Here is a 23,546-nt window from a genome sequence, read left to right as displayed (position 1 = left end):
GAGATCGGGCCGTGGACTGGGCGCCCAGACTCTGGGACCGGCTCGTAGCCAGCCTGGTGTGACGAGGAGACGGAGGAGGGGGTGACCCTGGAGGACCCCAGAGGCAGCTAGACCCTGGGAGGGTCCCTCTGGGAATTGTGCAGAAAGAGCTTCTGAACCCGAGGGAGGGATCCTTGCACGCAGAAGTCCCAGCACTTGGTGTAAGGATTAGGGGCTGCAAGGCAGCCCTGCCCCAGTGATCAGCTTGACGACCGCCCCCCCACACCCTTTACCTTGGGTTTTGGTGCACCAAAAGGGTCCCCAGAGGTCTGCAGAGGCATGCTCTGAACCGTGTTTTGTGGAGAGAGCAGGTTCTCAACCTTCTCTCCTAATGGCATCAGGTAGCTGATGAAGTAACTACTTCTTAATGGAAGTCTCTCCTGTGCCAGGCACCCTGACAAGGGCTTTATGTACTACCTTTTGTCCTCCTAAGAATCTTGCTGGAATCTTGCTGGAGGGTTCTGCACACACCCTTCATTTTCTGTCTGACCCATATAGTTTTCTCCTTCTGGAACATTCTTTTTAATTTAATAGTCTTCATAAGGATATCCTTGTATATTTTTCATTCCAAGACCCTGATCCCATTCCCAAGATCCCGTTCATGTATCTTCCTAGAATAAAAACATTTTGTACGTAGTGCCTCTGCTAGATTCACTGATGAATGTGCACAGAGTAAGACTGTGTGATAGTTGATTTCATGTGTCAGTTTGACTCCTCCAAAGGATGCTCAGATTCAATGTAACTTCTAGGTGTGTCTGTGAAGGTGTCTCTAAGTTAAATTAGCATTTGAACCAGTGCACTCATTAAAGGCTGTGGCCCTCGCCAAGGTGGGTGGGCATCTTCCTGTCCAGGAGGGCCTGAATAGAACAGACACGGGGAGGAAGGGGACTTTGTCCCTTTCTGCTTCCTGCCTGTCTCCTGAGCAAGGACATTTGCCTTCTCCTGTCCTTGGACTGGGTTTTACACTATGGGCTCCCCTGGTTCTTTGAACTCCCCTGAGCCTTTGGACTCAGACTGAATTACCCCACTGTGTTACACACACACACAAACACACACACACACGGTCTACGACTTGAAGACACACATCCTGGGACTTCTCAATCTCCATACCTGATTGAGGTGATTTCTCATAATAGATCTCTTCCTTTGTATATGTCCCATTGGTTCTGTTTCTCTGAAGAACCTTGATTAATAGGGACGTAAGTCTCTATCTGAGCATCCGGACAGCCTCCAGCTGCACAACCTGCATAGTTTTGTGGGCAGCATGGATGCAGAGAGCAGGTCTCAGGCCTTCTAGAAGTGCTTGGTGATGGGGTCAAACTCAGGTGAGGCAGGGATGGGACAAACAGAACTTCTGCAGGTGCAGGGACTGGCCAAGGAGAGGGCGCAGGACCCCGGGGATTATTGCTTTCCCTGGGGAGACTATTGTGAAGAGGAGAGAGATTAGGAAGGCTGAGGCCAAGCCCCGGGGGGGACCTGATGGGGGCAAAGGCTTCTCTACCTCTTCCCCCACCTGTCCTGGGCCCCACATGGGGGGGTCCCCAAGTCCCTATTGGTGTTTCTTTCTCAGAAGCTGTGAGTCACTGCTGCTCCAGTCTAGGAGGGAAGAGGACTGGCTTTGGTGGGAGGGAGTGGCAGGAGCATGGAAGGGGACAGAGTATCCTCCTTACCCCAGGGCCCCAGCATTTTCTCTGCACAAAGCAGGGGTTTTCACCACCCTGAGGATATACTGTCTCTACTGGTTCACCAGACATCTAAATCTGGACAAGAACCATGTTACTGTGCAGTTCAGCTCCCTTAGGAGGACGTTGAGGTTCCCCTACCTCAGGGACCCCACCTTGCAGGCCGGCCTCCTGGGCACTGGCCCGTGAGCTCGCAGCAGGTGCATCCTCCCCAGACACTTCCCTGGGGCCAAGGCAAGAGCCACAGAGGCTGCCATGGGACCGTTCCCCAACCGCCAACTCAAGAAAGTTCAGGATGGTGGCAGCCAGGAAGCAGGCATGCAACGGCCCCGCCCCTGGGAGGGCACAGGAAGGTGCTGGCCCAGCCCCGAGAAGGCCCAGAACCAGCGCAAAGCTAACAGCCCAGCACGTCCACACCATGTCCTGGATCCCTGTCCTGCTGGCACTTCTGGCACACTGCATAGGTGAGAACACCCCGGAGTTCACTACCCCGGCCCCATCCCCGGCCTTCCTCTGCATGCCCCCCACCATGCCCATATGTTTCTGTGTCCCCAGGTGGTGGCTCCCAGCCGGTGCTGAACCAGCCACCATCCATGTCCTCATCCCTCGGAACCACAATCCACCTGCCTTGCACCTTGAGCAGGGACCACGATGTCAGCGTTTACAACATCTTCTGGTACCAGCAGAAGCCCGGCCAGCCTCCCAGATTCTTGCTGAGATATTTCTCCCACTTGGACAACCACCAGGTTCTTTGAAAGAATTAACAAGATAGATAAACCATTAGGCAGCCTTATTAAAAAGAAGAGAGAGGGATCCTTGGGTGGCGCAGCGGTTTGGCGCCTGCCTTTGGCCCAGGGCGCGATCCTGGAGACCCGGGATCGAATCTCACATCGGGCTTCTGGTGCATGGAGCCTGCTTCTCCCTCTGCCTATGTCTCTGCCTCTCTCTTTCTCTCTCTGTGACTATCATAAATAAATAAAAATTTAAAAAAAATAAAATAAAAAGAAGAGAGAGAAGACTCAAATTAATAAAATCATGAATGAGAAAGGAGAGATCACTACCAACACCAAGGAAATACAAACGATTTTAAAAACATATTATGAACAGCTATACGCCAATAAATTAGGCAATCTAGAAGAAATGGACGCATTCCTGGAAAGCCACAAACTACCAAAACTGGAACAGGAAGAAATAGAAAACCTGAACAGGCCAATAACCAGGGAGGAAATTGAAGCAGTCATCAGAAACCTCCCAAGACACAAGAGTCCAGGGCCAGATGGCTTCCCAGGGGAATTTTATCAAACGTTTAAAGAAGAAACCATACCTATTCTCCTAAAGCTGTTTGGAAAGATAGAAAGAGATGGAGTACTTCCAAATTCGTTCTATGAGGCCAGCATCACCTTAATTCCAAAACCAGACAAAGACCCCACCAAAAAGGAGAATTACAGACCAATATCCCTGATGAACATGGATGCAAAAATTCTCAACAAGATACTGGCCAATAGGATCCAACAGTACATTAAGAAAATTATTCACCATGACCAAGTAGGATTTTTCCCTGGGACACAAGGCTGGTTCAACACCCGTAAAACAATCAATGTGATTCATCATATCAGCAAGAGAAAAACCAAGAACCATATGATCCTCTCATTGGATGCAGAGAAAGCATTTGACAAAATACAGCATCCATTCCTGATCAAAACTCTTCAGAGTGTAGGGATAGAGGGAACATTCCTCGACATCTTAAAAGCCATCTATGAAAAGCCCACAGCAAATATCATTCTCAATGGGGAAGCACTGGGAGCCTTTCCCCTAAGATCAGGAACAAGACAGGGATGTCCACTCTCACCACTGCTGTTCAACATAGTACTGGAAGTCCTAGCCTCAGCAATCAGACAACAAAAAGACATTAAAGGCATTCAAATTGGCAAAGAAGAAGTCAAACTCTCCCTCTTCGCCGATGACATGATACTCTACATAGAAAACCCAAAAGTCTCCACCCCAAGATTGCTAGAACTCATACAGCAATTCGGTAGCGTGGCAGGATACAAAATCAATGCCCAGAAATCAGTGGCATTTCTATACACTAACAATGAGACTGAAGAAAGAGAAATTAAGGAGTCAATCCCATTTACAATTGCACCCAAAAGCATAAGATACCTAGGAATAAACCTAACCAAAGATGTAAAGGACCTATACCCTCAAAACTATAGAACACTTCTGAAAGAAATTGAGGAAGACACAAAGAGATGGAAAAACATTCCATGCTCATGGATTGGCAGAATTAATATTGTGAAAATGTCAATGTTACCCAGGGCAATATACACGTTTAATGCAATCCCTATCAAATACCATGGACTTTCTTCAGAGAGTTAGAACAAATTATTTTAAGATTTGTGTGGAATCAGAAAAGACCCCGAATAGCCAGGGGAATTTTAAAAAAGAAAACCATATCTGGGGACATCACAATGCCGGATTTCAGGTTGTACTACAAAGCTGTGGTCATCAAGACAGTGTGGTACTGGCACAAAAACAGACACATAGATCAGTGGAACAGAATAGAGAATCCAGAAGTGGACCCTGAACTTTATGGGCAACTAATATTCGATACAGGAGGAAAGACAATCCATTGGAAGAAAGACAGTCTCTTCAATAAATGGTGCTGGGAAAATTGGACATCCACATGCAGAAGAATGAAACTAGACCACTCTCTTTCACCATACACAAAGATAAACTCAAAATGGATGAAAGATCTAAATGTGAGACAAGATTCCATCAAAATCCTAGAGAAGAACACAGGCAACACCCTTTTTGAACTCGGCCATAGTAACTTCTTGCAAGATACATCCACGAAGGCAAAAGAAACAAAAGCAAAAATGAACTATTGGGACTTCATCAAGATAAGAAGCTTTTGCACAGCAAAGGATACAGTCAACAAAACTCAAAGACAACCTACAGAATGGGAGAAAATATTTGCAAATGACATATCAGATAAAGGGCTAGTTTCCAAGATCTATAAAGAACTTATTAAACTCAACAGCACAGAAACAAACAATCCAATCATGAAATGGGCAAAAGACATGAAGAGAAATCTCACAGAGGAAGACATAGACATGGCCAACATGCATATGAGAAAATGCTCTGCATCACTTGCCATCAGGGAAATACAAATCAAAACCACAATGAGATACCACCTCACACCAGTGAGAATGGGGCAAATTAACAAGGCAGGAAACAACAAATGTTGGAGAGGATGCGGAGAAAAGGGAACCCTCATACACTGTTGGTGGGAATGTGAACTGGTGCAGCCACTCTGGAAAGCTGTGTGGAGGTTCCTCAAACAGTTAAAAATATACCTGCCCTACGACCCAGCAATTGCACTGTTGGGGATTTATCCCAAAGATACAAATGCAATGAAACGCCGGGACACCTGCACCCCGATGTTTATAGCAGCAATGGCCACGATAGCCAAACTGTGGAAGGAGCCTCGGTGTCCAACGAAAGATGAATGGATAAAGAAGATGTGGTCTATGTATACAATGGAATATTACTCAGCTATTAGAAATGACAAATACCCACCATTTGCTTCAACGTGGATGGAACTGGAGGGTATTATGCTGAGTGAAGTAAGTCAGTCGGAGAAGGACAAACATTATATGTTCTCATTCATTTGGGGAATATAAATAATAGTGAAAGGGAATATAAGGGAAGGGAGAAGAAATGTGTGGGAAATATCAGAAAGGGAGACAGAACGTAAAGACTGCTAACTCTGGGAAACGAGCTAGGGGTGGTAGAAGGGGAGGAGGGCGGGGGGTGGGAGTGAATGGGTGACGGGCACTGGGGGTTATTCTGTATGTTAGTAAATTGAACACCAATAAAAAATTAATTTAAAAAAAAAGAAAATCCCCTACAGATCCAGGCTTTAAAGTTAATTTGTATAGAGTTTTGCAAAGAATTCCCATAATTATTTTGTGTTCGTCTGTCATTAATGCCCCTTCCTTGTTCACATGTCTCTTCATTCATTCCTCTATCAGCTTTCCTGTAACTTATTCTCTTCTCCATTTTGTCACGTTGACATTAGTTCACCGGGTCGGTCGCTGACCTTGCTGGGTGACTCAGAGCCTGGGATCTGCTCCTTTCCTCACCCCTGGTCAGAGGACTGATGATAAAGAGTTTTCCCCATCCCCAACCAGCCAATCTTTTCTCTCTTGCCTATAAGAGCTCCCCAGGGATATCATAACACCAAATGGGTGACTTTCTAAACAAAAGGGAGTCTGTTGTGGTACTTACATTGCTCATATTAAAAGCATTGGCTCCAGCGAGATTAATTTCTGGAGTATCTGGCATGAGGTGGACTGAAGTTTTATCCTTGTCCCAAAATTCTCTGTGCTTTGGCTGTGGAAGAAAACACAATAACAACATTACTTTGCAATTTGTAATTCTTCTAGTTCAGTGCACTACTTTCAACTTTTCTGATCTTAAATTTTTTCATATTAAGGAAAAACATCTAAAAGTTTTCCACGTTACTCAAATTTAATATGAAATTAATATTAATATATTTTTGTTTAAAACTTATAAACAACAATAAAACAATCCTACTAACATTACATATTAAAACCTAAAATCATCAATGGTATCATTTTACAAATAGATTACTGGGCTAATTATCAGTCACTTACAAGCATGACTTAATTTTAACATAGATGGGGAAAAGTGACTTTCAATACTAATATTCTCAGCATTCAACTTAGCAAGGACAACTTTTGGTGTGTCAACAATACGTGTCTACCTGAGGCTCTCTATAGGTGTCCGATAGACACTGTCTAGTAGGATCTTCTGAGCATTTTTGACTCTCAACTCTTCAGGAGACCCTGCAAGTCAGCCTTATAGATGGCCTGGGAAAGAAAACAAAGTTAGATAGAAGCGTTTTTTTTCTTTAATTATGATAAGAAAGCAGTTTCATGGTATATTTTACCTCCCACAAACTAATTAAAATTGAGCATTGGCCCGACAAACACAATTCATCATGTGTAGAGCAGGATGCATTAGAGCCCAGCAACGTTCTAGTCTGCTTTTTCTGTGGCGGGGCACCTATGCACTCATAAAGAAGAATGATGCAGAAAGAGCTCTCTCTCTATGGGATTCATGGAAGGTTTTCAATAATATTTAAGTAACCTCATACTAGCTCGGGTGGACTTTTAAAGCAATAATAACAGGCTTTCCAGTAAGTTTTCTATACAGCAGGCAGAACGATCTTTATAAAATTCACAATTCAAATCTGACACCACAACATTCCTCTCATCACATGGCTTCCCATTGGCCTTAGGAAAAAGATCAAATTCTTTACATGGACTAGAAGGTGAGGATAATCTAGCACCATCTTATATGCTTCCCTTTGACCTACGGATTCTGTCCACACTGGTTTTTTGGTTTGTGATTCGTACACAGCCCTCTCCTTTTGCATATATTGGTCATTCTGTAGGAATCCCTGTGTCTTCCTCACAGAACCAGCTCCTGTCCTCCCTTGCAATCCCTATTAATGTAGTATTTCCTTAGATAATCTTTCCCCACCTCACTTTTTCATAGCACCATTGATCATTATTTCTCATCCATCAGATTTTTTATTGATATTCTCTAGTTAATATCTGTTTATTTGCTAGCAATGTAAATTCCCTAAAGTCTGAAACTTTGTCTTGGTTCTTCCTCTTCCTTCACCATTGGATCTTCAGTGCTTAGCACAATACCTGGCACATGGTGTATTTTAAAGGGATAATTAAGAATCCAATCCTATTGTTGTAAACAGTAACAAGGTTGTTCAAAATATTGAGTATAGAAATACTGTATGCTCCAGTAATTCCACTACTGGGTAATTACCCAAAGAAAATGAAAACTCTAATTCAAAAACATACATGCAACCTAAATGTTTACTGTAGCATTATTGACAATAGCCAAGGTATGGAAGCAATCAAGAGATGGATGGATAACGAAGATATGGTTTATGTATACACACACACGCACGCATGCATGAAATATTACTCAGGATACAAAAAAGGATGAGATCTTGCCATTTGTGACAACACAGATGGACCTAGAGGATATTCTGTTAAGTGAAATAAGTCAAACTGAGAAAGACAAATACCACATGATTTCACTTATATTTGGAATCTAAACAACAAAAACAAATGAATAAAAACAAGCAAACAAAAAAAAGAAGAAACAGATCAATAGATATAGAAAAACACTGACGATTATAAAGAGGGAAGGGGTAGGGGGTTGGGCAAAGTGGGTGAAAGGGAGTGGGGCATACAGGCTTCCAGTTATGGAATGAATAAGTCATTGCGAAGAAAGGTACAGCATGGGGAATATAGTCAACGGAGTTGAAATAGGATTGTATGGTCACAGATAGTAGCTACTCTTCTGGTTGAATCACTATGCTTTACTCGTGAAACTAATGTGCCATTAGGTGTAAACTGTAATTTTAAAACAAAGAATTCAATCCCTGGTTCCACAATTTCGATCACAGTTGGCTTTTCATTTTCCCTAGATATCTCTTCCTTTTGAATTAGGATTTACATTTTCTTGGTCATTTGTTTCTTTTTTTCACTTTCCTGTAATATTTTTTAAATAATAAATTTATTTTTTATTGGTGTTCAATTTGCCAACATACAGAATAACACCCAGTGCTCATCCCGTCAAGTGCCCACCTCAGTGCCCGTCACCCATTTACCCCCAGCCCCTGCCCTCATCCCCTTCCACCACCCCTAGTTCATTTCCTAAAGTTAGTAGTCTTCGTGTTCTGTCTCCCATTCTGATATTTCCTACCCATTTCTTCTCCCTTCCCTTCTATTCCCTTTCACTATAATTTATATTCCCCAAATGAATGAGACCACATAATGTTTGTCCTTCTCTGATTGACTTATTTCACTCAGCATAATACCCTCCAGTGCCATCCAATTGAAGCAAATGGTGGGTACTTGTCGTTTCTAATGCCTAAGTAATATTCCATTGTATACATAAACCACATCTTCTTTATCCATTCATCTTTCGATGGACACTGAGGCTCCTTCCACAGTTTGACTATGGTGGACATCGATGCTAGAAACATCAGGGTGTGGGTGTCCTGGCGTTTCATTGCACCTGTATCTTTGGGGTCAATCCCCAGCAGTGCAACTGCTGGGTCGTAGGGCAGATCTATTTTTCACTCTTTGAGGAGCCTCCACACAGTTTTCCAGAGTGGCTGCACCAGTTCACATTCCCACCAACAGTGAAGGAGGGTTCCCCTTTTTCCATATCATCTCCCACATTCATTGTTTCCTGCCTTGTTAATTTTCCCCTTACTCACGAGTGGGAGGTGGTATCTCATTATGGTTTCTATTTGTATTTCCCTGATGGCAAGTTATGTGGAGCATTTTCTCATGTACTGGTTGGCCATGTCTGTGTCTTCCTCTGTGAGATTTCTGTTCCTGTGTTTTGCCCATTTCATGATTGGATTGTTTGTTTCTTTGCTGTTGAGTTTAAGAAGTTCTTTATAGATCTTGGAAACTAGCCCTTTATCTGATACGTCATTTGCAAATATCTTCTCCCATTCTGTAGGTCGTCTTTTAGTTTTGTGGACTGTATCCTTTGCTGTGCAAAAGCTTCTTATCTTGATGAAGTCCCAATAGTTCATTTTTGCTTTTGTTTCTTTTGCCTTCGTGGATGTATCTTGCAAGAAGTTACTGTAGCCGAGTTAAAAAAGGGTGTTGCTTCTGTTCTCCTCTAGGATTGTGATGGAATCTTGTCTCATATTTAGATCTTTCATCCGTTTTGAGTTTATCTTTGTGTATGGTGCAAGAGAGTGGTCTAGTTTCATTCTTCTGCATGTGGATGTCCAATTTTCCCAGCACCATTTATTGAAGAGACTGTCTTCCAATGGGATAGTCTTTCCTCCTTTGTCGAATATTAGTTGACCATAAAGACATTAAAGGCATTCAAATTGGCAAAGAAGAAGTCATACTCTCCCTCTTTGCTGATGACATGATTTCATGCCGATGACATGATAAAAAATGATATTTTAGTAACTAGTTAATAGCATACAAATAACAAGCTAGAAAGATATATGAGGAGTGAATTGTGGAGTAAAATTTCTATCTTAGTGAAGAACATTTTATATTTTAGCGTGTAAAGTATGATGGATATCCAAAATTCAAAAGAAGGGATTCTCAAAAAGGATTACATACAGATTTTGAAGTTTCCCTTTCTCATTCTTTAGAAACTTGATTCATATGCATTCCTTTGTATACTAATGTTATTCAGGTTAATGCAGAGTTTACATTTCTCTAAAAACTGGCCTAAATCTACCACTTGGCAACTCATGTCAAGGATGGGTATGGGTACACTTTTCTATAACAAATGTATTCATTAGGAGAAAGCATTCCTTGAAGCTCTGGGAACCAAGTTTAAATAATTAAAAGAACCCAGTAGAATGGGCAAAAAATATGAATAAATCTAAAAATATTTCAGGTAAACTAATGAAACACCACAGTGTGGAGACTACTACATTAAGGGAAACTAGTGAGTTTGGAGCATGCTGCTAACCTTTGAAATTAATTTTAAGGAAGTATCCCTGTCATTCTTCAATTGAGAGGCCATGGCAATTTTCATGTTTAGGAAACACACAGCACACGTTCAAGAATCTACGAAAAATTCTGGTAGCACCACCAAGAGTAAAAAATAAAACTTTCTAAATAAGCCTAGCTGTAAGGTAGACATTCAGTAAACTTGGTAAAATGCTAAAGGGAAGTGCTTATTAGGGAGAGTTGCGTTTTCCCAAGGCCTAGGAGGAATGACCAGGCAAAGCTGTGGAAGGCTTTCTCCCCAGAGAACAGCTCACGACTCAGGCACCTCGGCTGGTCCTCTCTGCACAAGCAACAACTTACATCACTCTGCAGGTAGTGGGCTTTCCCGGCTTGGATCACATTGTTCTGGTCAGGAAAGCAAGACCAGTCAGTGGTGCAGATACTGGCGATAATCCACATCACTTGCTAAGGCCTGGCCTTCTTTGGCAGCTTTGATGGACACCATGTCCACTGGGATGGAGATCTTGGCCTTGTGGTTATTGTAGGCCTTTTTGTACAGCCTGCCATTCTGCATTTTTTTAAAATTTTTTATTTATTTATGATAGTCACACACAGAGAGAGAGAGAGGCAGAGACACAGGCAGAGGGAGGAGCAGGCTCCATGCACCGGGAGCCTGATGTGGGATTCGATCCCAGGTCTCCAGGATCGCGCCCTGGGCCAAAGACAGGCGCCAAACCGCTGCGCCACCCAGGGATCCCCCATTCTGCATTTTTAACACAGTTGCTGCCCAAGCCAGCTTAGGGTCTTCCTTGGTATTGCGACATCCAATATAATGGCCTTTCTGTTTCTCGTAAGCGGTTTTCCATAGATACTGGTATACGTGAACAAAAAAGAAGAGTCATGTTTCTCAATTCACTTTTTCTAAACAGTCTGCTCCAAGTATGTCCACCTCCCTTACATTAGCCTTTTTTGGGCACTGTTTTTCATGAAGTCCATACTCTAAGATTTAGGATTCCTAACCCATTGGTTTGTCTTCTATGTCTACATGCATGAACACATTATGAGCATTTCTAAGGCAAGAAGTGTTCTTCTGGATTATCCCCAATACAGGCTTATCTAGTGTTTCCCAACCTTGAGTCACTGTCTACTACCTTCACCTTCTGCCACAATCAAGTAGCACCGTACTTCACACTTTAAATTTAATAAACAAAAAAATCTAGTCAATAAACTAAAGTATAAACTTTGAAATAGTTGTATTCTAAAATTTATAATCTCATTTAAATGGAAAAATATATTTCTAGCACATATTAACATATAACTTTTAAAAAAGGCTTGTCCATCCACTGGACAAGAACATCCTGTATGTTTAAAATTCTCACAGGAGAAACTTTATGTATGCTGCACTTCAAGAAACAACAGAACTTTTTGTATTCATTGAATTTTTATAAGTGCTTGTAAATTACATGATTTTGAGACAACAGTGAAAAGAAAATAAAAACCTGCGCTTAAACATAAGAACAACAGAACCAAGCCCGATGCAGAAGGGGCACCAAACTGTTGTACAAGTTATTCTTGGTTTTGCGATTTCAAAGCAAGACACTAATCACGATGATCTCCTTTCTACTTAAGTGTATTAATGGGGAATTAAGCTAAAGATCAGAAAAATATTCACTCCCATATGACATCTATTAGCATTGGTTAAGGCTGGGAAAAAAGGAGCTCTCACATCACTGGCGATCTCCCTGGAAGCCCTGGCGTGCTGAATTGGGATGGCATCTTCCCGCAGGTCATAACCCTTCATCTTGACATCTTCTCAAGCTTGGTTACAATGTTTCTGCAAATGGAGATTGCAATGCCACAGTTAATCTGAAGAGGGAGCCACTGAGTCAGCCTTACTGATGTGTAAGAAAACCTGTTAATAAGTCACATGGAAAATTAGTCTCCCGTTAAGACTTATAAAAGAGGCTGGTTTCATACTGAAATTAAGTTCTAGTAGGTTTTTTAAATGAAATTTAGTAAAGTTCATTCTTTTCAAGAAAGAAATTAGGAGACAGTAAATCAAGTAAAAAATGAGAAAAATAGATAGCGTTTGGCTTTAAAAGGAAAACTCAGTGATGGGCCACTGAAAAGAGAACCAAGTAATACTATACTTGCATATATGTATGTTTTTCTGTGGTGTTTTTGGTGAAAGCAGTGCATGTTTCCTTCCAACAAAGATAAGGACACACATCTCTATTTATAAACACAACGTGCATATGCATATGCGTGCCCGTGTACGTGGGTGCTCACACGTGGCACTTCTCATTAGTTTAAATACTAGAAATCAAAGGAATGGTAGGGAAATGCCTTTTGCTAAATTTCCTCTGGAACATATCAACTTAAGTTTCAGTTAGGCAGAAAATATTGTGTAACGCAAGTGAGCGTGTAGCTCCTTACATCACTGATCTGTACGGCATTGATCTTGGACTGCAGCATCCCTGGGGTGTCCACTGGCACATTCACATTCGCCTTCTCTCTCTCCCAGGCATCACGACACAATGGCTGCTAAAAACGAAAAACGAGAGATGGTTGATAAGTAAATAGGCCAATTACCGCACGAATAAAATTATAGGGACAGTTAACGGTTCTCTTTGGATGTTCTCAGATATGAATGATATAAATCTAGATCACATTTTGTTTTCATTGTGTGAATTTTCTGGGTTTTTTTTTTTTGGTTGTTGTTGTTGTTGTTAAGTACTCTCCACAGCCAGCATGGAGCCCAACATGGGGCTTGAACTCACGACCTTAAGATCAAGACCCGAGCTGAGATCAAAAATCGAATGCTCAACTGACTGAACCACCCAGGCACCCCTTCATTTCTGTTTTTATTTAAAAGGTGCCAATAATGACTCCAACAAGAAGAATACATTGATGTGTGATAGAATATAACTGGAAAATGAATCCGAAATACAGTAGTAAAATGATCCTTTTTCATCAAGTCACATGTAATCATCTGGCAGGAAAACCTACATTGCAGGTAACTATGATAATCCACATCACTAATCAAATCCTGGCTTTCTTAGCCCAAATAACTATCATGGTATCGAATATTGAGGCCATCCCTGGACTTTTCAATTTCCCTCATGATTGAAAAGCAATAAAAGGTGGCAGTTCTGTGATCATGGTATTACCTGGGAGACTTGCATTACAAGCAAGACCTCAAAATGTATTCAAGAATGGGTATCCGAGTCTGCAGGATATAAAGATGCCGACCGCATCTATGTCAAAGTGTCATCTAGGTAACTGAACTGTAGATACCATTAACTTATTGACTACGAAAGTGTATCTGGATACATGAATGTTCAAGGTTCTAATCCTGGTAGTAGCAACTTAAATGTCACACAATTCTTATGGAGACTTCTTCAACACGTCCGAACACATCATCAACCCCACTCACCTCACTGATCTGTATAGCACCGATCTTTGCCTGGATGACTTCAGGGGTATCAACAATGCTGGTGAATTTGAAGTCCTCCGGCTTTATACAACCTCTCATTCAAGAGGTTCTTGAATGGGCATTCTTCACTCTCATCACTTCCACAGAACCCTCTGGCCACCATCCTATACCCTTCAAACGTTCCAGGTCTGATCTGTACATGTTCCGTATGAAGGAAAGGACCACAGAGTTCAAAGGAGTCAAGTCTGCTCACTGTATCACCATGATGCCAGCAGGCCACACACTACCTCTATTTAAACTAGCTGGGTGGCCAGTCCCATGGAATGGAAGGATCAACAGTAAATATTAATATTTGGTGTTACATCTCTGACACACATCTCTGGGAGAAGTTCACATAATCCTACAGGAATTGGAGCAGGGCTGACAAGTGACCCATGTGGAATGACAGCAATGGCACATTGTTTTGTTTTTATACAAGGTTGACCATCTGCGCTCACCACTTGAAATCTGCCTTTTTTGCACTACTGAGAATCACATCTGTAAGAACTTGAGAGAATAAGGTCTTCAGAGGCATATATAACGAGGAAAAATATATACTTCTACCTGTATACACCACTCTATCTATAAATGTATGTACCAGATAAACTTAAAATCCAACATTTCCTTACGTTTATATTTGTTTCTGAAATTTAGATATTTCATCATGCAACCGTAATGGGTTAAAAACAAAACAGTTGGAAGGAATAGGTATCATGATGACACTAAACGCGTGTCTTTCAATAGTAACTCTGAACGTGAATGGGCTTAATGACCCCATCAAAAGGCACAGGGTTTCAGACTGGATGAAAAATCAGGACCCATCTATTTTCTGTCTACAAGAGACCCATTTTAGACAGAAGGACACCTACAGCCTGAAAAATAAAAGGTTGGAGAACCATTTACCATTCGAATGGTCCTCAAAAGAAAGCAGGGGTAGCCATCCTTATGTCAGATAAACTGAAATTTATCCTGAAGACTGTAGTGAGAGATGAAGAGGGACACTATATCATACTTAACGGATCTATCCAAGAAGAGGACTTAACAATCATCAACATATATGCCCCGAATGTGGGAGCTGCCAAGTATATCAATCAATTAATAACCAAAGTTAAGACAAACTTAGATAATCATACACTTATACTTGGTGACTTCAGTATAGTGCTTTGTACACTCGATAGGTCTTCTAAAAACAACATCTTCAAAGAAACGAGAGCTTTAAATGATACACTGGACCAGATGGATTTCACAGATATCTACAGAACTTTATGTCCAAACGCAACTGAATACACATTCTTCTCAAGTGCACATGGAACTTTCTCCAGAATAGACCACATACTGGGTCACAAATCAGGTCTGAACCGATACCAAAAGATTGGGATCGTCCCCTGCGTATCTCAGACCATAATGCCTTGAAATTAGAACTAAATCACAACAAGAAGTTTGGAAGGATTTCAAACACGTGGAGGTTAAGGACCATCCTGCTACAAGATGAAAGGATCCACCAGGAAATTAAGGAAGAATTAAAAGAATTCATGGAAACTAATGAGAATGAAGATAAAACTATTCAAAATCTTTGGGATATAGCAAAAGCAATCCTGAGGGCGAGACACATCGCAATACAAGTAGCCCAAAAACTGGAAAGAGCTCAAATACAAAAGTTAACCTTACACCTAAGGACCTAGAGAAGAAAGAGCAAATAGATCCTACACCCAGCAGAAGACGAGAGTTAACAAAGATAGGAACAGAACTCAAGGAAATCGAGACCAGAAGACCTGTGGAACAGATCAACAAAACCAGGAGTTGGTTCTTTGAAAGAATTAGTAAGATAGATAAACCATTAGCCAACCTTATAAAAAAGAAGAGAGAGAGGACTCAAATTAATAAAATCGTGAATGAGAAAAGAGAAATCACTACCAACACCAAGGAAATACAAACAATTTTAAAAACATATTATGAGCGCCATACGCCAATAAATTCGGCAATCTAGAAGAAATGGACGTGTTACTGGAAAGCCACAAACTACCAAAACTGGAAATGGAAGAAATAGGAAACCTGAACAGGCCAATAACCAGGGAGGAAATTGAAGCAGTCATCAAAAACCTCCCAAGACACAAAAGTCCAGGGCCAGATGGCTTTCCAGGGGAATTCTATCAAACGTTTAAAGAAGAAACCTTACCTATTCTACTAAACCTGTTTGGAAAGATAGAAAGAGATGGAGTACTTCCAAACTCGTTCGTTCTATGAGGCCAGCATCACCTTAATTCCAAAACCAGACAAAGAACCCACCAAACAGGAGAGTTGTAGACCAATATCCCTGATGAACATGGATGAAAAAATTCTCAACAAGATACTAGCCAATAGGATCCAACAGTACATTAAGAAGATTATTCAGCGTGACCAAGTGGGGTTTATCCCCGGGATGCAAGGCCGGTTCGACGCTCATAACACAATCAATGTGATTCATCATATCAGCAAGAGAAAAAACAAGAACCATATGATCTTTTCAATAAACGTAGAGAAAGCATTTGACAAAATACAGCATCCATTCTGATCAAAACTCTTCAGAGTGTAGGGAGAGAGGGAACTTTCCTCGACATCTTAAAAGCCATCTATGAAAAGCCCACAGCACATATCATTATCAATGGGGAAGCACTGGGAGCCTTTCCCCTAAGATCAGGAACAAGACAGGGATGTCCACTCTCACCACTGCTATTCAACATAGTCCTAGAAGTCCTAGCCTCAGCAATCAGACAACAAAAAGACAGAAAAGGCATTCAAATTGGCAAAGAAGAAGTCAAACTCTCCCTCTTCGCCGATGACATGATACTCTACATAGAAAACCCAAAAGTCTCCACCCCAAGATTGCTAGAACTCATACAGCAATTTGGCAGTGTGGCAGGATACACAATCAATGCCCAGAAATCAGTGGTATTTCTAGACACTAACAATGAGACTGAAGAAAGAGAAATTAAGGAGTTAATCCCCTTTACAATTGCTCCCAAAAGCATAAGTTACCTAGGAATAAACCTAACCAAAGAGGTAAAGGATCTATACCCTAAAAACTACAGACCACTCCTGAAGGAAATTGAGAAAGACAAAGGAGATGGAAAATTATTCCATGCTCATGGATAGGAAGAATTAATATTGTGAAAATGTCAATGTTACCCAGGGCCATTACCACGTTTCATGCAATCCCTATCAAAATACCATGGACTTTCTTCAGAGAGTTGGAACAAATTATTTTAAGATTTGTGTGGAATCAGAAGAGACCCCGAATACCTAGGGGAATTAAAAAAAAAAAAAAAGAAAGCCAGGGCTGGGGCATCACAATGCCAGATTTCAGGTTGTACTACAAAGCTGTGGTCATGAAGACAGTGTGGTCCTGGCACAAAAACAGACACAGATCAATGGAACAGAATAGGGAATCCAGAAGTGGACCCTCAACTTTATGGTCAACTAATATTCGACAAAGGAGGAAGGACTATCCACTGGAAGTAAGACGGTCTCTTCAATAAATGGTGCTGGGAAAATTGGACATCCACATGCAGAAGAATGAAACTAGACCACTCTCTTGCACCATACACAAAGATAAACTCAAAACGGATGAAAGATCTAAATGTGAGACAAGATTCCATCACAATCCTACAGAACATGGGCAACACCCTTTTTTAACTCGACCACAGCGACTTCTTGCAAGATACATCCACGAAGGCAAGAGAAACAAAAGCAAAAGTGAACTATTGGGACTTCATCAAGGTAAGAAGCTTTTGCACAGCAAAGGATACAGTCCACAAAACTCAAAGACAACCTACAGAATGGGAGAAGATATTTGCAAATGACGTATCAGATAAAGGGCTAGTTTCCAAGATCTATAAAGAACTTCTTAAACTCAACAGCAAAGAAACAAACAATCCAATCATGAAATGGGCAAAACACAGGAACAGAAATCTCACAGAGGAAGACACAGACATGGCCAACCAGTACATGAGAAAATGCTCCACATAACTTGCCATCAGGGAAATACAAATCAAAACCACAATGAGATACCACCTCACATCAGTGAGAAAGGGGAAAATTGACAAGACAGGAAATCACGAATGTGGGAGAGTATATGGAGAAAGGGAACAATCCTGCACTATTTGTTCGAATGAGAACTGGTGCAGCCACTCTGGAAAACTGGGTGGAGGTTCCTCAAAGAGTTAAAAACATATCTGCCCTATGACCCAGCAATTGCACTGCTGGGGATTTACCCCAAAGATACAGATGCAGTGAAATTCCGGGAACCCTGCACCCCGATGATTATAGCAGCAATGTCCACAATACCAAACTGTGGAAGGAGCCTCGGTGTCCATCAAAAGATGAATGGATAAAGATGTGGTTTATGTATACAATGGAATATTTCTCAGCCATTAGAAACGGAAGTACCCAACATTTGCTTCGACGTGGATGGAACTGGATGGTGTTATGCTGAGTGAAGTAAGTCAGTCAGAGAAGGAGAAACATTATATGGTCTCATTCATTTGGGGAATATAAAAAATAGCGAAAGGGAATAAAGGGGAAAGGAGAAAAAAAAGTGGGAAATATCAGAAAGGGAGACAGAACATGAAAGACTCCTCACTCTGGGAAATGTGAACTAGGGGTTGTCGAAGAGGAGGATGGCGGGGGGTGGGTATGACTGGGTGACTGATGGGCACTGAGGTGGGCACTTGACGGGATGAGCACTGGGTGTTCCTCTGTATGTTGACAAATTGAACACCAATAAAAAATAAAATTATTATTAAACAAAAGGAAAAAGAAACAATTGGGACTGAAATTTTCTACCTAATTACATAGAGTAAGAGAGATTTTCTTTGTCTTAAGAAAAAAGAATTGCCCCATAAGGAATCCTCCATAAAACAATGTTCCAAATGATTCTTTTACCATGAAATATACAGATTATGTAAGGTTCTATTAAAATCACCACTTAAATTATATCCCTAGGTAGTACACCATGACACTATTCACAGAGACACACGTCTCCCCCAAGAGTCTGGTGACAAATACATGCACATCACTCTGCAGTTCGTAGGCCTTATTAGCCTGCCAGATCACATCATTCTGTCCTGTCAAACATGTCCGCTGGTGCAGATAATTACAATGATCAATATCACTAACCAGGACCTAGCACTTCTTAGCCTGAACAAGTGACATCATGTCCAATGGTGTATTGGGAATTCTTTCAGACTTCTCATAAGCTTTCTTGTATTTTCTGTCACTCTGGATCTTGGCAGTGTGTATAGACCATACCAATTTGGGGTCATCTTGTAGGGTGCGGAAACCCACGTGGTGGCCCAGTTGCTTATGCTAACCTTCTTTGTACTTGTACTAAAGTGGTGAAAAATCAGATAAACAGATATATGAAAATAATGTAGTACGGTCTTTTGAACAAATGTTTTCCGAATATTGGCAGTCATTTTATATTTCAGTTCACTCTGAGCAAAATAGAGCTATTTTAGGTAGTTTGATAGAGAATGGGAATAAATCAGGAGGGCAATAGGATGGTGAATAAGAGTCATTACAAAAAATTATAGCTGACATTTACTGAGCAATGACTATATATGCCAGACACTATTATGAGTGCTTCATATGTATCAGGCTGATCCGTGTGAAACTGCTGTGTTTTTTAGCAAAAAATAGTTGAGTAGTAGCAACTACAATCCCATTTAATCTTCCCAACATCTCTGTGAAGTGCATGCTATTATTATTACATTTTTCAGATGTGGAAAATAAGACACAGTGGGTGTAATCATGGGTCTCCAAAGGCCGCCTGAATGGTGGAACATTAATAAATTATCTGGTCCCCCAAGAGGACTAACAATACCTCAGTAGGAAAAAGTTATTTGTGTGGTTTGGGAGACAGGTAAAAATGGCGCATATTTCACAGGAATGGAAAGCAAGGTGATTGGTTTGAATTAGATGACAACAAAAGCCCTGGAACAAGAGTTTCCATCTTGTTCAGACTTGTCCTAAAAGTGTCTTAGGACTAGACTAAGGTAATATCTTTTCTATATTTGGATAACATAGAAAAGTTTGGACAAAAGGGAGGGAGAGACACCTGGGAATAAGGCAGATCCTATAGACTGGCTACTGTATTTAGAGACAAAAATGAGAAATAAGAGGGAAGAAACAGGTGGATACACAAGATAAAAAATAGAGAAGAGCCCAGATAAAGGGAACAGGATTGCTTAAAGATTTGGAGCTGAGGGTGGGAGGTAGGGAGCTTGGTAGGATAATTATTTTGACTAAGTTTTTAAATTACTATTAAATGAACTTCAAAAGGTTGCTGAGAGCATTATACATAAGCCTCCAGTATAAAATCTTATGTATAGAATGTGATTTCGGTCTTGTCTGATATGAAACTTTCAACTGTGATCTAGATTTATGGAGAATGTCATAAATATTTGGGGGATAAAATGACACTGGTCAATAATCAAATAGATTGTTTCCTGAATTTTTCCCAAGAATTCTGCATAGATTCTTCATGTTTTTTTTTTCACTTCTACTTGGAAACAACCAAGAAGTTATACATATACCTCATCTATGCTAACCTTAATGTGCTTCATTCGGTTTTAATGTTTTTATTGTTTTGAAGATGTATCTGACAGGGAGAGAGAATGAGAGAGAGCATGAACACAGGCAGGAGGAGCAGCAGGCAGAGGGAGAGGGAGAAGCAGGCTCCTCATTGAGCACAAAACCTGACATGGGGCTTGATCCCAAGACCCTGAGATCATGACCTGAGCTGAAGGGAGATGCTTAACTGACTGAGCCACCCAGGTGTCCCCATTCTAATGTTTTTAAATAGAGAAAGTCTTTAGTTAGTGCAAAACAAAATAAAATTGTTTACATAGATTTTTTAACCCCCCTCGTCGATTGTTAAAAACACTACTGTGTTCGTTACAAGAAAAGCTAAACCACAAGGAAATAGAGGCCATACCTCACTGGAAATATCTCTGGAGTCTTTGGCTTGCTTGATTTCAATGGCATCTGCTTTGAAGTCATAGCCTTTCTGCTTGGTCTCATTCCAGTCTTTTTGGTAAAATTTCTGTTGAGGGAAAACTCAGGTTTGTTTACAAACATTGAAAATAAGTGAATACTCCAAGTACTCAAAATATGAATATGACAAAATGTGAATGAAGACAGGATAAGGAAAAACAGGGATTTCTGAGTTCCTCTGGTTGTTGGCTATTTCCTTAATGGAGTGCAGGATACTTCTGACTAAGATTTTAAAGCTAAACATCTAGACCTAGTAAATGTTTGAATGCTTGTCTTTATCACAATATGGTACACATCTGAAAATACCGCAACACGCAAAACATGGAAACTAAGAATCAACTGTGAAGCTAGAAAAGCTTCATCAAGGTCTCATGTAAGGTCCGGTAAGATATTTTTTTTCCTAATGTTGCCTTTTGACTTTTCAGAGGTCCCTGCTCAAGGGACATGACATAGATATGTTATCGTTTAGATATGATCTTAATAATTTAAAATCTTTTAACTTTCTGATGTGGAAAATAAGACACAAAGCTAATGGCTTTGTAATATCAAACAAGAATGCTCTGGATCAATCAAAAATTTATAAAGATAAAGGAGACTGTCACCTCATACTCCCTCAAGTAAGAGAAATTCAACTAGGTATTTCAATATTCTCTATTAATATATGATGAAACTGAGCTGTGAACATTGGATATCGAACAATGCTTTCAAGATTGAAAGGAAGACACCGATAGAATACAGATATCCCAACTCTTTGTAGTCCTGGGACCCAGCCATGTATTTAAACTAACATTTAAAAGGGAGAATTTCATTCATACTGCATTAGGAATAGAAAGATAAAGAAAAAATGTTTAGCACCAAAAGCTGTACACATTTCTAAGATAGGTAATTTGTCCATTTCATTATACCACACTCCCAAAGCTGACATATATTATCCTATGAAGGTATTTTCAATTCGTATTTATGCCTCTTACATTGCTGATTTGCAGGGCATTTATAGGGGCCTGCAGCATGCCTGGCATGTCAGAAGGAATGGTGATGTTGGTTTTATCTTTATTCCATGCATCTTGATATAGTTTCTGTGGAGAGAAGGGAAATGTTATTTGAGTAGTGGATATAGACAATAAATTGGGCTTTCATTGTGATTTCACTGAAAACCCCACAACTTTGAATTTCATCCATGACAGTCCCCCTAGGCTATTCCTGGGGAGAGACATTTCGGCTGGGGAAAGACATCTTCATTGAGTGACAATAAATGGACGCCATATCTTTCCTTACAGAGGATGATTCTTACAGAAATCTGGTTCCTGCAGAAGGAAATGCCCTGAATATTAAATAGCCTCCACATGCAGCTCTCCATGAATCATGCTACAATCACAAAACTTCCCTGGTTCATTTAAGATGACTCACCACATAGATTAACATGCATGAGAATGTGAGTTTTAGTTAAAAAAAGAAAAAAACTTTCCTGAATTCAGAAAGAGTAGAGAATACTATTTATCATTCTACATGTCACCAATGAAATGGGTCTGCCAAGAGTGACCATGCCCTCTTGCTGGGAATCAAGGTGGTTTATATACTTAGTGGAATATGGTTTTACCTTTGGCCTGTGAGTTAATAAAGACACTGTCAGTGACTGTAACAGGAGAACACAAAGCCAGCAAAAACCCTGATCATCTACCATGCTTTTTGGTAAAGGTGCATTTCTCAAATATCTTCCTGTATTGTGAAGCCTACTAAGACAGGAAGAGAATCACCCCTGAAGTGCCAACATTCCTGGGCCTGTCACACTCACATCGCTCTGAATTTGATTCACATTCCTGGTGTGCTTGCTTGAGACTCATGGCATCGGGTAGGTACATGTAATGGTGTACGGGCTGTTTGTAGTTGATATCGCTGACAACATCCCGGGACAACTTCGCAGCTGTAATGCTAAGCATGTCCCCAGGGGTATGGTAGCTCATTTTGACGTTCTCATAGTTCCTCTTGTGTTCATGATCCGACTACAGTTTTGCCACATTCATGTAATGGACCAGCGTGGGATCATCCTGAAGGCTTCTAAAACCCACATGCTTTCCCTCTGACTTCTCATAAGCTTCCTTGTATTTATACTGCGAAGGTAAAATTTGGTTAGCAAAGTCCTCGGCGTTGATAACATTAGGTATAGCAAGAATAGCCACACACAAAGGCACTTTGACACTGTGACTTTCTGGAAGACTACAAGAAATCCAAACCATACCTGCCCACTCCTATGTGCCCCAGAATATTCAGAGTGAAAACAGTTATTTCCAACACTGCTGGGATAGAAATAGGTAGGTATCATGATAAATTCAGGACCAGTTTTTTTCTTTGCTATAAATCCTACAAATGCTTTTGTATGTCGGACTTCACTTAAACAACCCATCTGAATGTTCATCCTTAATGCAACAAGACATTCCAAACATAAGGCCAGTACCTCTTGGTTTCCTAGGGATGTGAATTTTCCCAATCCAATATGGCACCACCACCACAGAATGTTATCATACATCACAGGACGTTAGAAATTAGTGTGAAAACCTTCCATTTACTGCTCCCATTGACTGAGTGATACGTATGCAACTGACGCAGAAGAAAATCCAAAGAACTCTGTGAGTTCACACACAGTTTTTCTTGGGAGTAGGGGGTGGAAAACTTTACTATGTTGTCTCAGGCTGCTGGAGTAAGGTTAGAACAAACCCCTCTTCTTTCTAGGGGGCATCAATTTAGATACTGCATAAGCAGGTA

The 23,546-nt window shown here is 40.8% G+C and overlaps 2 long non-coding RNA genes across 2 annotated transcripts; both read right to left on the bottom strand.

Moving 5' to 3' along the window:
- Window positions 1-2,181: 2,181 nt before the first annotated feature.
- LOC144299404 (uncharacterized) lies at window positions 2,182-12,744 on the bottom strand. The gene is made up of 5 exons (XR_013366147.1): window positions 12,716-12,744; window positions 12,006-12,113; window positions 6,511-6,616; window positions 6,012-6,116; window positions 2,182-2,470 (listed from the first exon to the last, which is right to left on the bottom strand). It is a non-coding gene; the product is annotated as an uncharacterized LOC144299404 (long non-coding RNA).
- A 380-nt stretch (window positions 12,745-13,124) lies between these two features.
- On the bottom strand, window positions 13,125-23,492 carry LOC144299407 (uncharacterized). Its single transcript, XR_013366150.1, has 4 exons — window positions 22,579-23,492; window positions 21,758-21,862; window positions 20,728-20,835; window positions 13,125-13,908 (listed from the first exon to the last, which is right to left on the bottom strand). It is a non-coding gene; the product is annotated as an uncharacterized LOC144299407 (long non-coding RNA).
- Window positions 23,493-23,546: the final 54 nt, after the last annotated feature.

This window comes from Canis aureus, chromosome 27 (assembly GCF_053574225.1).
Source record: "Canis aureus isolate CA01 chromosome 27, VMU_Caureus_v.1.0, whole genome shotgun sequence".
NCBI classification, from domain to species: domain Eukaryota; kingdom Metazoa; phylum Chordata; class Mammalia; order Carnivora; family Canidae; genus Canis; species Canis aureus.
Note: the sequence above shows the minus strand (reverse complement) of the source record. Positions and strands in the feature narration are given on the sequence as shown.